This window comes from Microtus pennsylvanicus, chromosome 7, assembly GCF_037038515.1.
Source record: "Microtus pennsylvanicus isolate mMicPen1 chromosome 7, mMicPen1.hap1, whole genome shotgun sequence".
Classification (NCBI taxonomy): Eukaryota; Metazoa; Chordata; class Mammalia; order Rodentia; family Cricetidae; genus Microtus; species Microtus pennsylvanicus.
Genome location: NC_134585.1, coordinates 63,123,157 through 63,140,304, shown reverse-complemented (window position 1 = coordinate 63,140,304; position 17,148 = coordinate 63,123,157). Strand labels below are relative to the sequence as shown.

The following is a 17,148-nucleotide window of genomic DNA, read 5'->3' as shown; positions in this document are numbered from 1 at the left end:
AGAATGGACAAAGGGAGCTTTGTTAATCATGTTTCCTTTGTAATCAGAATGGAGAGGCACTTTAAAAAACTACTGCTGTTTGGTTCAATTTCGTCCGAGTTAAGCCAACTATATAATAGCTAATCAAGTAGTTAAAAATTTCCCAGAGGTAGCCAGGCAGAATCAAGTTCTACTGATAAAGTAGGTAACTAATAGAAAATGGTTGGCTCTGTTCAAGGTTTTCATGGTGGCTAGCTAATACTTAGATGGTAAAATTTGATGGACAGGGAAAAAGATAAATTTGGGAATTTTGATGAATTTACCAGACTTGAGTCACTTTGTACTGTCTCTAAAATAAGTATTAAATAGAGATTCAAATCATCTCATTTCCTGGATAAATTTGGAAAACTTGCTTTATCTTTTGGTAGTTCCTTTCTTGTAATTCAAAGATAGTGATCTTTAATGCTCACTCAACTGGTGTTGTGAAAGAGATTAAGACTGTAAATACTCTGTGTGCCCTACAGATGAAGAAATAGGAGACATTCTTTTAGTATTATACATATTCAGTAGGGAAAGGTGAATCTGTATAGTTTTATTGTTGTTTTTAAGGGAAACTTGTTATTCTTTCAATATATATCTTTTCACAAGGGAGACTATATGCTCTCCTACAAGTTAATTTTCTCCTTCTCCCCTCCTCTTTCTTTCTTTCTTTCTTTCTTTCTTTCTTTCTTTCTTTCTTTTCTTTCTTTCTTTCTTTCCTACCTCCCTCCCTCCTTTCTTCTTTCTTTCTTTCTTTCTTTCTTTCTTTCTTTCTTTCTTTCTTTCTTTCTTTCTTTCTTTCTTTTGAGATGGTTAAAGCTCGCCTGAAGATCAGAGTGCAAAGCCAAGCCACTAGAGAGGCCAGGGAGTGGAGGCATATACCTTTAATCCCAGGACTCAGGAGACAGAGGTAGATGGATCTGCCTGAGTCCAAGGATATACTGGACTTCACAAAATCAATCCAGAAACAGATCAAGGTGGTGGTGGCTCATACCTTTAATCCCAGTTTTTAGGAGCCACACACCTTTAACTCCAGCACTAGGTGGGGTGGAGACAGGGCAATATGGTTGTGTGGAGAGAGAAGTATATAGGGGAAGAGACCGGAACTCACTAAGGTCTGCAGTCTGAGGTTTGGTGGAGACAGAAGATGTCTGGGAGATGCAGGTTGAGTACAGAATTGCTCCTTCGGTCTGGGCATTGGTAGAGGCAAAAGAACTCTCTAGTGGCTAGACACTCTACTTCTCTGATTTTCAGCATTAACCCCAATTTCTGTCTCTGTGTTTTTATTATTAATACCAGTTAGAATTTGTGCTACACTGGCAGTCCTGGAACTGGGTCTGTTGATCAAGCTGGTTTCAAACTCACAGAGATCTGCCTACTTCTGCCTCATGAGTGCTGAAATTAAAGGTGTGCACCACCACTGTGTGAATCTACAAGTCAATTTTCTAGTACTTATGAGGAAAACATGGAAATTTGCAGTGTTGATGGTTTTGTAAAAAAGAACTTTTAATTTATCTCTGCTATAACCATCCAATCCATCAGTCTAGTTGTGAGATGTTTTATAATGAGTTGTTGGTATTGAAGAAATAAGTAATGATGAAAAAGGGCAACAGTAGTGTAATAAAAAGGGTCTGACAATTTATTGTTATTTAGCTATTCCCCACTTATCTATCTTAAAAAAAATAAAGATAATTTTCAAGCCTAATAACAAAGTGACCATAAATCCTAAGCTTCTGGGTGTCTTATATTTGGAAAGCAGTGAGAAGAGCTTGGTCTTTTGGCTTTATTTTTATTTAAAAGCCCTGACTGTCCTTTCCCTTGATTATACATTCAGAACAGATGGAAAATGATTTCCCACAAATTTTTTCACATGTTTGGTCTTTTATCATCTAACGTACTTTCCTCCTAGGCTGAAGTCTTCCTTTCCTTTTACATTAAAAATTGCTGGTATTTTCTTCTCAGTGTAAAACTCTAGCCTTACTTTCAATTTACCTTTTTTCAACAAGAAATCCACATTTCCTATTATTTGGAGCAACAGAGATTTTTATTTTGGGGGAGAGTCTGGGGATTTATCTAGTCTTGTCACATCCATACTAAGGTCTTCCTATAGTGACCTTCCATTCCAGTGACCTTTTGCTCTGTAGTCTACTTAATTTTTCCATCCTGTTTAAATACCACTGCTGTGAGATAATGCTCTTGTAAAGTGTAAAGATTTGTAACTCGTCTTAGTTTAATAAGACACTGATTGGCCAGTTTCCAGGCAGTAAGTATACGTGGGGCAACCAGACCAGAAGAATTCTGGAAAGAGGAAAGGCAAAGTCAGTCATCAGTCAGGTACATAGGAAGCAAGATGAGAATGCCTCACTGAAAAAAGATCCCAAGTTATGTGGCTAAACTTAGATAAGAGTTATGGGTTAATTTAAGTTGTAAGAGCTAGTTAATAATAAGCCTAAGCTAATAGGCCAAACAGTTTAAAATTAATATAAGCCTCTGTGTGTTTATTTGGGATTGAATGGCTGAGGGATCAGGCAGGACAGAAACTTCTATCTACACACTTCTATGGATGAACATTCTTTCTTACCCTTCAATAGAAAGTACTTCCTGTTGCCACATTTAATTTCTATTTGGAATAATATAGAACATGTGTTTCCTGTTTATTTTATAGTAGTATTTCACATAATTGAAGATGACTATTATTGCCTTCCTTTGACTTTTGTTCTCTGCATGAGCTACACCTTGTCTAGGTTAGTTAGACCCCTAACCATATTCACTATGGCTTTTCCAGTCAAGGTTAAATGTACTTTCACTACCATGGTAACCAATTACTGCTTGTTGTTTTTACTTAGAGAAACCCACATTTTTCCTGTTTTCAGTATAAAATCCATAATTAAAAAACTACTATGTGACTGTCCTTTTAACAAAGCTGTGGATGGTGGTCAGCTCCATACTGAGAATATAACTTCATACAAGCTGGACACTGACCTCATTATTTAACTAAGTTACTTATGGCACATGCATTTCTCATACATCTTTTTGTTCCCTGTTCTCATTAATAGAGTTAGTGGGCTCAGATGGATTTGAGTTCATCCGCAGTACAGCTACTTACTTACTGATACTGACTGTGACATAGGATAGTAGTTTTGAGATCCTCATTTTACCCATCTCTGAATAGAGAGTTTTATTTACTACTTACGTCTATGTAAGAATGAAAACAGTTCCTGTTAAATTCCTAGAATCTGTGTCAATTAAGAAATTATGTATAAATTGGTAGCTATTGCTGTTTTTCATAATTTGTAAATGACAACCTGATGCAGCCAGACTGATGTATCAAAAAACTATAATGGGTGTGGATTTCAGGGGACTTGGAATCATAGTTACTCTATGATAAATGTTGTTGTGGAAAGACTATGAAGTATACATTTTTCTTTTTTAATTAATTATTACTTTTTAAGGTTTATTTATTTTGTGCTGTGAGTGTTTTGCTTGCATGTAATTGTACCACAGGCGTACCCGGTGCCTGTGGAAGTCAGAGGAAGGCATTGGATTCCCTGGAACTGGCATTATAAGCCACCATGTTGGTGCTGTGATCTGAAGCCAGGACCTCGGTAAGAGCAACAGGTGGTAACAACACTGAGGCACCTCCCCAGCCCTCAATTTTCCCCTTTTTAATTTTTTTTATTGAGCTATACATCCTAAATTTTCTTTTTAAGATTGGATAATTGGGCAAAGCAAGACTTCTCAAACAGGATTAAGGTGGAAATCCTTAATCAGGGAAGCTAAGGGAGTCAGAGCCAGAACAGAACTGGGTGAGAAGGTCAGACTTTGAACAGAATGTTAAAATGAAGTTATTGTAGTGATAATTCCACCATCAGAGGTGTCTAACCCCAAAGATGTTGACTCCTCCAGTGCTTTTATGTGCTAATTAAATAAATTATGCCTAGAGTTTGCATACCACTTTTTATACCTTTTATTTTCTTTAATTGCCCTGGACTCAACTATTCTAGTTTCCATGTAGCTTTTTTACCTAAACAAAACAAAACAATCCACAACTAAATGTGATTCTTATAGAATCCAGTAAGTTCTTCCTTGATTTGCAGTATCAATACACAATGGGGAGGACATTAAAATTTGTAGCAATGCTTATACAAATTTTCCTTTCTGTTACAAGACTTGTTGGTCTGAACCTCTCTTCCATAATCTTCCTATCATATGACTCTTTGAATAAACTCTTTTCATAGCCTTTGTCAATTTTTTCTACCTGTCTCTTTCTTCGGTTGTATCTCATAAGAACCTAAAGACTCCATCAGGTAGGGTTGCTTATAGGATGTCAAGAAAATGGATGATATTTTCTATTTGTGTTCTTTATTTGTGTTTATGTGTATGTGTTGTATGTATCTGTTTGTGGGTGTACTTCGGTGTGCATGCATGTTTGGAGGCCAGAAGTTAGCTTCAGATTCTTCTACTTTTACTCCTATCTTAGATTTTGAGACAGGGACCTGGAGCTTACTCTTTTGGCTAAAGTGGGTGACTGTGGGTCTCTGGGGTTCTCTTATTTTTTCCTCCCTTAGTGCTGGGATTATAGGCACATGCTATCATGTACAGCCTTTATGTGAGTGCTGGAGATTCTGAACTTGGGTCCTATGCTTGTATAGCAAACACTTTATCAACTGAGACACACCCCCAGATACATGTTTTATATTTTTAAGAATGTGTATAAAATATGTCATAAAATCTTCAAGCCTACTACCATTAGTTATATGTGTCTAAGGCTGAGATGTGGACAATTTGCCTTATTTTGTGTCTCAGTTGTCTTGTGTTCATGCAGGCCCAAGAGCAGTTATTGAATCAGTTACAAAGTCCTCCCTTTGGGAGCTTCATTAGTTTAAAAAATGTGCTAAACACAGTTATTTAAACACCGTACTGTAATATTAATTTTGGCCACAAACATTGGCAGGACTATTTTAAAAATACCCCCCCCCCTTTTTTTTTTTACCATTTTACCTTTCACATTTCTTTTGATATGTAAATAAACTTTCTTCTAGTAGACTGAGATAATACTTTAAAATTTTATTTCAATCCTCAAAATTTAGTATTCATGCTATAAACTTACTGACACAGACTTATAAGAGCCATATTAAGTATTTGTAAGAAAGGAGCCTAGGTTGAACTTATGTGTATTATTATATCCTGGACAGTGTGAAAGACAATTATGGTATCTTCCAGACTTTCTCTTTGTGTCAATCTTCACTGTACATTAATACAAGAAGGCCACACACCTAATTTATTATGGCATTTTTGCAATGATGCCTGCAAAATGTTTGATAAAAATTTGTTGGTAAATCAAATATAACAATGTTAATCAGTTCATTATACCATAAGGACTCCACAAAAACTGCACTTCAGTTCAAGTTTGAAGGACTTAAATATTTAAGCCTTCATGGATACTAAGGAGAAGGAAGATGCAGCCACATGTTTAGAAGTTTAAAATTTCCTAGTGTTTAGGTGTTTACATATTCAATAGAATGTTGTAATGAAAATAGACTAGATAACACTGACACCAGAAGAAGCAGTGATTACTTACTATTACTAAAAGGAAATCGGAGGAATCCTTAGATGTTGGCTCAGAGCATTTAACCAATTAGGCAAAGGAAATAGCACTTGAGTTAGAACCTAGAAGTTATGTGTTAAAATATTTAACATTTGCATAGTGACTGAAACACAATAATTCCATAAACTGTATACATTACCCTTAAATTTTACCTCTTTCTTTAATTATAAGAATTCACAAATTATAAAGACTTACCTTTTCATTGAACAGCTAGGGAAATGATTATTGTGGAAATTTGTGAAATGTAGATAGGTAATTAACAGGTCTTGCTTTGTGATTATCCTTAGCTATACTTTGTTTATTTAATTACACATGTCTATTGAAACTTGTCAGAAAGTGGAGAGAGAGCAATATACTGCAGGATTTTACTGCACAATAAATAGGAGAATTTATCATCCTGGTATGACCAAATGAAACCTTTGTTTTAGTTTTGGCTCTCTTAATTAACCAGTTGTTTTTTTATTGTGAATGGAGAGCTCACCCTTTCCTGAGCCAAACTGTGCTATCATATGCTTATCTGAGTTATCAGTAAATTATTTATTAGGGTGCTTTGAAGCCAACCTGTCTCTAACTTTTAATATTCTTCTCTAAAAAGTCTTCAGATATATTCTTCTTCTAGAAACACTGTGTTGTTTACCCAGAGTCATGTCTGTTCTAGCTTGCCATCCCAAAAGAATCCAATAAATTTGGGAGAATTAGGTTTAGATGAGTCTAATGTATTTTCAGGAGCTGCATATTTTGTTTTCTCTTCATGGAACTCTTTAAATAAACATGAAAGTGATTTGCAATTCATATCTTAGTTATCATTTATCTTTATTAGTGCTAATAATACAGATAAAAATCAGAACATCTATGATATATAGATAATAGATGCTAGATAATAAGTTATAAATAGCCAACATCAGAAAATTGTACTTTAAGTAGCTTCTCTTATGTTTCTCTTATGAGATTAGTTAATTTTGGGGTTCCTAACTCCAAAATTCCCATATAATGTGTACTGTGGCTTGCTTGTTGAAAAGTAGAATCAGTTATTTACCTTTTATTGCCCCTCATACCCACAGCCTGCCAAAACAGTTTTGAGGACTTCCAAGGCACCTGTGAGAGATTCCCATGCTCATGCTAGGTTTTGTGATCATGACAAAAGGTAGTGCACTGTGACTTTGACTTTTTCCCTAGAGATGATTTTGACTATGTTCCACATAACCTTTTGGCTAACAAGTTATACATTTTGAGGTGCTGCAGAAGCATGGAAATGTACCTCAAATTTCTGGTTTGGAGAGAAATGAGCATTAATAGATGAGTTATTTGGTCTTCTGTGGAGGCCTTTTGTGCTCATTTCATGTGAGTTTAATTTTTACTGTTTTAAGTATCATAGAGTTATGTAATAATGGACTTTTTTCAGAAATATAGCTTAGAGTTAGTGATTTTATGTACTTATGTCAGACTTTGTGATTCAGTCTTTCTTTGCTTGTAGAAACTAAAGGTGTGTATCATTTTTTTTAAATCCAAATTTAGGTCATTGTGTTGCTTTTCTAATTAGCATGTCTAATGACTGACAGACTTTATGTGCTTAACGTCTTGCAGGGCCTTTTATGCATTTTTTATTATTTTTTTTCAAAAAAGAAAAAAATCTGGCACCAATCTTTAACCAAAAGTAATTTCATGTTTACAATAGTATTTCACATACTATGTAAGAGTTTGACTCAGTGTCCCAAAGCACTTTGATTGCTTTTTTTGCTCTCAATTCAGAGGATCTAAGCTGAGCAAGTAATGCAAACCAAGTGTAACTGCTTATTTGCCATGTGGATTCTATAAAGTAATTCTATTCGTCTGTCTTTGATACAGTTGAGAATACAGGCCAACCATTTAAATACTCATCTGCTTAAGATGTAAACATTTAAATTTAAATATTTTTAAATTTTGTAGAACCAGAATGAAATATATAACTGCTGCAATTTCTAAAACTATCCTGTTAAACTGTTTATACCATTCATTCATAACTTTATGCCGTAGTAAACATTTTTAAGTATTGGGATTAAAGAAGTGTGACACTATGCCCAGTTGTATGGTATCTGTTTCTGTGAATTGCTATGCATGTTGTGTGTGTGTGTGTGTAGAGTTTGTGTAGTGTGTAGACATCTATGTGTTGTTATATGACTGTATGTGTGTCTATGCTGTCATGTGAATGCATGTACATTCCTGTTTGCTTGTATTTGCATCTGTATTTTGTGTTTTGTGCATGGGTGTGTGTTGATGTGCTACTGCTTGGAAGCATGTGAGAATATCTACATTTTGGCAAAAGGAGTATAAAATTTGTTTGTTTATCTTGGTGGTAGTCATTTAGGATAGAGAATTTCTTGCTTTATTCACTTAATAGGTTTCCTAGAACAGATGTTAGTGTGATTATACATTGAAAGTAGATGTTAAGAATTACTGTTAATGGTGGGTGGTGGAGTACACCTTTAATCTCAGCTCTTGGGATACAGAAGCAGGCAGATCTCTGAGTTCTGAGTTTGAGGTCAACATGGTCTACAGAGTGAGTTACAAGATGGCCAGGACTGCAGAAAGAAACCCTGTGTTGAACCCCTTTCAAAAGAATTGCTGTCAAGAATGAATTGTATCTCACTAAGTGTACCTCATTTTACTCACAAGGGCATAGCTAAGGTAATTCCTAAAGTCCTGTCTCTAGGTCTAGTCTCTGCAAACATACTTTTACTTTGAAGTGATTGTTAGTTAATTGTAAAATAATAATTTGTTAAGTAATCTGGTAAGGTTTAATTAGCATGGTTTGAATGCATGATAATTTTATCCTTAAAGTAAATGGCAATGTTAAAACACGTGTCTGAACATCGTTGGAACAATTTCAGTCAAGGAGTTATCAGACTGAGTTAGTTAATTCCTAAATGCTAAATCAGTCTAACACAAGTTTTTGCACTCCTAATACTTAAATATTTGGTGATGATTGAAGACAACAACAGTGTTTTTAGTAAATAATCTTGGATGGCTGGATGATGTGGAGGATTCATTTGTGGAGTTATTAACTGTTTTGGATCTTACAGTCCAACCATATGTGTTTCTTTTTCTTTCACTCTTTCTCTTTTTTCTTTCTTCCTTTCTTCTTTCTTTCTTTCTTTTTTTTTTTGTTGTTTTAAGTCCAGTTTCTCTGTGTAGCTTTGGAACCTGTCGTGGCACTAGCTCTGTAGACCAGGCTGGCCTTGAACTCACAGAAATCTGCCTGCCTCTGCCCCCTGAATGCTGGGATTAAAGGCATATGCCACCACCGCCTGGCTCGTGTGTTTCTTTCTAAGCAGAGTTAAGACTTTTGTTTAGAAAAAGTCAAGAGGGGGCTGGAGAGATGGCTCAGAGGTTAAGAGCATTGCCTGCTCTTCCAAAGGTCCTGAGTTCAATTTTCAGCAACCACATGGTGGCTCACAACCATCTGTGATGAGGTCTGGTGCCCTCTTCTGGCCTTCACGCATACACACAGACAGAATATTGTATACATAATAAATCAATAAATATTTTTTTTAAAAAAAGAAAAAGTCAACAGGAATGTCTCAGTGAGTTACATTGAAAATTAACTTCTAAGTTTGAGGCAGGAGAATTTTCATGAGTTCAAGGCCAGTCTGGGCTAAGACAGTTAAAAGTCAACTCCTAACCTTAGATAGGGGGTTCTGTTATGCCAAACAAGGTCTTTAGGGTCATTTGGATAAAAGTTAAAGTTGTGTCAATAACACAAACATATTTAGGTTTTTGGTTTGGTTTTCATTTCAGATACTAAATTTCCTTTCCTTATATTTTCCTCCATCCTGCTTTAGGCTCTCTAGTACTGAGAACCTAGGTACATAGTGTATACTGTATGATTTTTCATTGGGCACATAGTGCATTAGTAAATTTGGGGGGAGGGCAGGAGGATATGTCTTTCTATGTTGAACAGGTTGTCATCAGCCTCCTGATTTCTGGAACTATACTCATGTTCCGCTATAATTGGTCTATCTTCCATGCAATGAAGGTGTTTCTCTACATCCTAAGGTGAAAGAGATAGTGAGCCTCTTACTTTCATAATTCACATGAAAGCTTTAGGAACTGGCATTATCCTATTGCTTCTGTTTTCTATTTTAAATCAGTCTGTTTGTTACACCTTCAATATGAACTGTTATTTCTAGTAGCCTAAAATTATTTTGCAGAACAAGATAGAGAAAAATAAAGTGAAACGATGACATCATAGATAAACTTGTTGGGGAGGGGGTGATGTTTAACCCCCAAGACAGGATTTCTTTGTGGCTGTCCTGGAACTTGTTTTTTAGACCAGGCTGACCTCAAACCCACAGGCCTGCCTCTGCTTCCTGAGAGCTGGGATTAAAGGTGTGCACCACTACTGGACAGCAGTTATTTATATTTTTAAAGCCATAGAGACAGTGAGTATAAGTTTTTTTAACTGAGAGTATTCAAAAGTTAACCTCCCTTTAGAGACATAGAAGAAAGTACTCATGTATCCTTGTTTCTTTGTTATTTTTATTGCTAAATTCTCTTGGAAAAATAAAATATTTCTGAAGTTGTTGACTATTTCACCCAGAATCATTATGCTTTTTAAGTTTTAAAGTTCTATTAATTAATATCTGTAAACACAAATACAAACTAATTTGTTCTCCATATTTTTTCCACACAGCCCAAGCAGATTAATCTTCAAATATCATTTTTTGTTGCAAATCAGGCATTCCTGATCTAATTTAGGGGAAGGTTATTATGACCTGATCACTGAGAGTTCAAAGGCTCTGTGGGAGAAGTGTGGCTCATCCAAATCTCATTCAGACCACCCTCTGGAATGCCCTTATGCTCCCAGAATATCTGCCTTTAAGTAGGTACAGATGGGGGGAGGAAGTGGGAGGGAGGGAAAGGAGGGAGGAAGATAGAGGGAGGGAGAGGGAGAGAGAGAGAGAGAGAGAGAGAATCTTAAAAAGTCCTTAAATAAAATTCTTTGGGGTGTGTGTGTGTGTGTGTTTACTGTGCTTTTTCTATAGTGCTTTGTAGAGCTGAGTAGGGACACTGAGAGTAGAAATCAAGATAATTATGGAAATTTGCCCTTGATTAGAGAATCAAAAAGCTAAATCAGACAAAGGTAGGACTGATCCGGTGTAATGTTCCTCCTAATGTTGAGTATGGTGATGGCACATGACTTTAGCCAAAGCATTGAGAGGCAGAAGAAGGTGGATCTCTGTGTTCTAGGCCAGCCAGAGCTATGTCGCAAGAGCTGTCTGAATCAGTCAGTTAATTAAAAGTTTTCTTTTAATTTTCCAAACTTAAGCATGGACATCTGTAGGCATGGTACCTGCTTATGCTCTCCTAACCTTGTGGTCCTTTTGTTCTCTGGGCTTACACTTGCTCTGTTTCAAGAGTGGACCCCATAAGCCATCCCAGATCTCTTTTACAGCCACATTTCTTTATTAAGATCCTTGTTGCAACAACTTTCTATCAGACTGTGACTGTCTTTCAAATGTTCAGCCTCCCATAACATTGTCTACATCTTTAGTTTCATATTCCTGCATATTTGCAAAGGGATGCTTTGTTACTTGTTTTAAAACTAAAGAAATAAAAATCTCTGATGACTTAAATGGAAATTATTTGTCATTTGAACATGCTGTTTGGTTTTGTTTTAACTTTTGTAGAAGGCAACCAACTCTTGTATCTCTCCCTGGACATCTTTCAGTTGCAGGTTCTAGAAGGAATAGGGCCAATTGATTTAACTTTGACTCAATTTTGAGCATGAAAAATGTTAGTGGTTGACTAAAAAGTAACTTGCTAACCAAGGTATGTAGTAATAAGGAGCGGCGGCGGGGCTGCGTCCCCAAACACCCCAGCCACCTGCCCTGCCCGGCTAGCTTATGCCCCGAAATAATTACACAGACACTGTATTCTTTTAAACACTGCTCTGGCCCATTTCTAATAATCTATGTAGCGCCCCTAGGTGCGCTTACCGGGAAGATTCTAGCCTAAGTCCATCCTGGGTCGGAGCTGGGGCATGGTGTGCGTCTTCCCTGGAGCAGGTAGCATGGCGTCTCTCCTGCGTCTGCTCCGGAGAGCGGAGCTGTGGAGTCTGACCTCACTTCCTCTTCCTCCCGGCATTCTGTTCTGTTTACTCCACCCACCTAAGGGTGGGCCTATCCAATGGGCCTAGCAGTTTCTTTATTGCTTAACCAAGGAAATCAACAGATTGATATATGACACTCCCCCATCACTTCCCCTTTTTCTGTTTAAACAAAAAAGAAAGGCTTTAACTTCAACCTAGCAAAATTACATATAACAAAACAGTTATCAAGTAAAAGTTACATCAGAAACATTTATACATATAACAAAATTGACCTTAAATCTCTATCAATGCAAATTATTCATACCTATATCATTTCCCCCTTTAAATGTAAAAGAACATTTATAAATAATATTTTGGGAACATGGGCGCAGTTTTTTCTCTCCAAACTGCTTCCTGCTGAATGGGGGCGCTGTTAATCAGATCATTTAGGGTGTAACCTGTGTGCCAGGTTTATCTCAGTTGGCAGTTGAGTGACGTAATTTTTTGAGGGCGTTCACAGGAACATTTCAGGAGGTCGTGGTCTATCATACCAAATCGGGATAGAAGAAATCCAAAGGGTCTGGTCCTCTGTGAAAACAAAAGAAGACTCTCTCCAAAGCATCATATCCTTAGACCCAAATTCTGATATCATACCCTCATGATATCCGTTCTGGTTCCACTGGGCAGCCCATATAATGAAATGTCTCTCTGTACTTAGCTCCTTCACAGTCAAAAATTTTAAAGAAAACACAATGTACATAATCCAGACTCTTTGTGAATTTTTCATCTTTACGCGGCTTATTTTTATTTATATCTATAACTATCTGTACTCTGTCTCTTTAAAGACTTTACTTTTACTTTTTTCTTTTTAAACCATTAACTTTATTCTCTATATTCTTTTTCTTCTCTCTCCCAAGCCTACGTACATTCATCCAACAGTGTGACTCGTTTAGTGGTCTGAATCTGTCCTATTGTGAATCTGTAATTTTTTACTATCCAGGAGCAGTTTTGATTTGCGCCTTTAAATCACTAGGCGCTTAAGAATCTAAGCTGTGACATTCCTAGGTTAACTTTTTGCTTTTTGAGCGTACATCTGTGGACCAGGCTGTCTTTGAACTCTCAGAGATCCGCCTGTCTCTGCCTCCCAGGCATTGGGATTAAAGGTGTTTGCTACTACACCTTGAACTCACAGAGATCTGTTCGTCTCTGCCTTCTAGGCACTGGGATTAAAGGCGTGTGCTACCACGCCTTGAAGTCACAGAGGTTTACTTTAAGAATTTTAACTTTTAGTCTGCATATATTTTTAACACACAGTAAACCATTCAGAAATTTTCTCTGTCTTTGAATCTCTCTTTACTGTATATCTCTCTTTTTCTGACCACAAGAGCCTTTAATTTACCAAGCAATATCAGTAGGACTAAAGGCGTGGCTTTGACAGCTAGATCCAGTCCATTCCTTAGCTTTCCAGCCTCATGGCAGATATACAGGCTGCAGCCATGATTATAGCATTTCAAGGTCCCTGCCAGCCAGCAAGCTACAACAGACGACACTCAAGTCCTCTCTCGGTAGCCGGCCCTCCTACCTCAAACAGTCAGAGTTTGCCCTGGCAGGATGGCCCAGAAAGCCGGCATTTTTAAACAGCACAGCTTTTTTCCTGCTACGGCTTAAAACCGAAAAGCATGCGTTCAGCTTTTCGTCAACACCATTTAAGTGTTTCGTGGCAGGACCTCTTAATGAGCTGCAGGGTTTTGCAGCTGAAGCTGAGTCAGGAAGCCTCTTGGGGCTACCAGGTAGGAGCTGCACTCAGCACTTTAATTCTGAGACTGAGCGTGCAGCACAGAAATTCTTTTCATCCAAGTAACATCCAAATCTGACAGGCAGAGCACTGCGCAGTCTGAAAACACGTCCCTGGATGGCGGCAGGAATCCGCCATGCTCTTCCGCCTGCCTAAGCCTGATTCTGCCTTCTGCCCAGGAGCAGGCGGGGAGCTCTGAGTCATCGTCAAGGTCTCAGAGCACTCTCCTTCCTATCCCAAGCGGGAACACAAACATAAAGCCAGAGTTTGCACTGGCGGCACAGTCCCGGGAAGCCACACTTTAAAATAATGCAGCTTTTTTTCTGCTGCTGTTGCTGAATCAGGAAATCTCTCTACAGCACGCCACCAACAAACAGCAAAAATCTGTGTTAAACTCTCTCTCCATTATTTTCAAGCCTTCTCAGGTTTTTTAAGTGGGTTTAGTCCATCACGTGGGCGCCATTTGTAGTAATAAGGGCGGCGGGGCTGCGTCCCCCAACACCCCAGCCGCCGGCTCTGCCCGGCTAGCTTATGCCCCGAAATAATTACACAGACACTGTATTCTTTTAAACACTGCTCTGGCCCATTTCTAATAATCTATGTAGCGCCCCTAGGTGCGCTTACCGGGAAGATTCTAGCCTAAGTCCATCCTGGGTCGGAGCTGGGGCATGGTGTGCGTCTTCCCTGGAGCAGGTAGCATGGCGTCTCTCCTGCGTCTGCTCCGGAGAGCGGAGCTGTGGAGTCTGACCTCACTTCCTCTTCCTCCCGGCATTCTGTTCTGTTTACTCCACCCACCTAAGGGTGGGCCTATCCAATGGGCCTAGCAGTTTCTTTATTGCTTAACCAAGGAAATCAACAGATTGATATATGACACTCCCCCATCAAAGGTACTATTTGAGATAAAGTAGTAGGAAACTGACTGGAACCAATGAATTTTCTTCCAAAATGAATACAGCCTTAGTTGCTACTGGATTACATTTTTATTCAGAGTTAAGTTGGTGATGATGGCTGAAATTTTTCTATCACTTTACTTTTCTCATTTCTTCTAAATCTCATATACTCAACTATTCCCCTTTCTTGGGTTAAATGTAGCATTCATCACAAGTATAATTTAAATTAAATTACCTATTTTCTATATTCTTCATCATTCATGTATTTCACATTATTGGTGTTTATTATTAGGTCTACTCCAGCAGCTGACAGTGTGGGTGCTCACAACTGTTCAGTATGAAGTAAAGTGTCTGAAGTATCGTTTTCTAGAAAGTGACTTCCCAAGCTTAATTTTATCACAGATCTTACTAATTTTATATTACTTTGAAATTAACTATAGTGCAGTTCATATTTCAAAATATGAATATTGTAATGAATAAGAGGAGTCAAACATACTGTTGAAATACAGATAAAGAAAAACATCTGACCTCTGTTTGATGTGGTAATGAGAACAGAGCAAAAAAGCCTAAGCCAACATTTTTATGACTGCCTTATTTCTTTTTTTGTCGAGATATGAATGTTTTTCTATAGCTTACTTTCATGCATCCCTTCAATGTTCTTAGCAGTCAGTATGAGATGTTAACCGTCCACAGTGATAGGACAAACTCATTTTTTGTTTTGTTTTGTTTTGTTGTTGTTGTTGTTGTTGTTACAATGTCCTTCTTGCTAAATTGTACTAATGTAGAATCAGCTTATAGCCCTTATATTTCCAATTAAGTCATATTTTATGGATGTGTACAGAGGAGTTTTATAATGTGTAAGGCAGTAGGATGATCCTTCTTTAGTAGTCTTCAAATACAGAAGAGTGGTTGTTTTTACTTTTGACTTGGTTTGTTGTTGAATCTAAGCAGCCCCTTCTAAACACTGTTTTGCTATCTTGTGCTTTGTAAACCAGGTTGGCTTTACATTCACAGAGATCTGCCAGTGTATCTTTTTAATACTGTTGATCCTTAGAATCACATTAGGGGCTAAGACTTTCATTGTAAAAACAGCAGACTATGTCTTGTTCAAAAGTTGCAGATAATTTTAATTTTCTCTATTTAGTTCTTTTGTCATTATAAAATCACTTTCAAAAAGAACTTAAAGTTCAAATTTATTTTTCTGTTTGTTTGTTTGTTTTGAGACTGGGCCTCATTATGTAGGTCTGGCTCTCCTGGATACCAAGGGAACTTCAAGTATCTATGCTTGAATACCAGTGTGGCATTTGCTTTCTCAGGTAGTATAAATAAACATTGTTTTCCTTTTAGGTACTATTAAAAATACTGAAATGTTTAATTATGTGCAATTTTAAAGTTTTAAATTGTTTTAGTCTATCTTATTCCAGGTAATAAAAATATTGCTCATTCTCATAGTCTAGCTAAAGATACACATTTGAAGCTTCTTCAAATCCATTACCAAGATCTCTTAAAAATATGAATATTCCTGAGAATTTTATTTTAAGGGTGATATCCTATGTTAATTAAAAAAAAGGAAAATGAAAACCAGATTGGTCACTCCACAGTCTCCTACATAAGCTACTGAAAACACAGTCTCTGTACTGTCTAGTGTTCAGTGCTCTCTTGTTCCATGTGGAATGTGGTTTTGGAGCTCAACTGAGGAACTCGGCTACTTCCAAAAAGAATAAAATAAATGCAAAAGGTTAGGTTCATTTTGGAAGAAGAGAGGTTTTAAAATGTAAGTATTTTCTGCAAGAAATAGTCAGTTGAACTATGTTATTTAAAGTGGAATTTATGACTTTTGCCTTACTATTTAGTTTCCAACCACATTAAAAAGGATCAAATTAAATGTTTCACTTAGTCTTTCTAACATCAGGGAGCTGTTTAACTGACCAAAATAATCAATGTTTGACACATTTCTAATAATATGCTAGACAAGATGGCTTTAGATAAATTAGGTATCAAGTATTTATGGCTGTATGGTTTTGAGTTTTGAGGGAAAAAAATCTCCCATAGCATTAATCCATAGAAATACCATGTTGATGGAGTAAACACCCAACACCCAAGGACTTTCAGTAATACTTTTTTTTTTCTTCGAGACAGGGTTTGTCTGTGGTTTTGGAGCCTTTCCTGGAACTAGCTCTTGTAGACCAGGCTGGTCTCGAACTCACAGAGATCCACTTGCCTCTGCCTCCCAAGTGCTGGGATTAAAGGTGTGCGCCACCACCTCCCGGCTCAGTAATACTTCTTAAGTGCAAAAGTTCCTAGCATTTTTACTTATTATTGGTTAGTCTTTCTGAAAACCCATTTGTCACTAATATAGACATTAAGATATTAATACGTTGACCATTAATACAGATATTAATATATTAAATATTAAATAAAGAATAATGTTTTGATGCTTTTTTAAACAGTAGTTACTATTCTCCAGGAGAATTTTAGGCATATGTTTTAAAATTCAAATTATATTTTGCAATTTTACTATTATAGTCATATTAATCATTTTGAAACAAAACAGTGCTTCCTTAATATATATTTCAAATATTATTTTCTCTCTTGATAAACATGGGTATTATTTTAGTTTGTTTTAGAAATATCAGTCTTTGAAAATCCATCTTCAGACAGGTACCAAGCTAAGTGGAGTTTTGAGGTCAGCATTGTTCCTTTTATACATCAAAGACAGTGGTTTGGAACGATAGAACTAAGAGAAACCTTAGAAGATAGCCAACTTGTC

At 37.0% G+C, this 17,148-nt stretch overlaps 1 protein-coding gene across 1 annotated transcript in view; it reads left to right on the top strand.

Moving 5' to 3' along the window:
• Wls (Wnt ligand secretion mediator) overlaps window positions 1–17,148 on the top strand; it is a 96,045-nt gene that overhangs the window by 21,465 nt on the left and 57,432 nt on the right. The window lies entirely within an intron of this gene.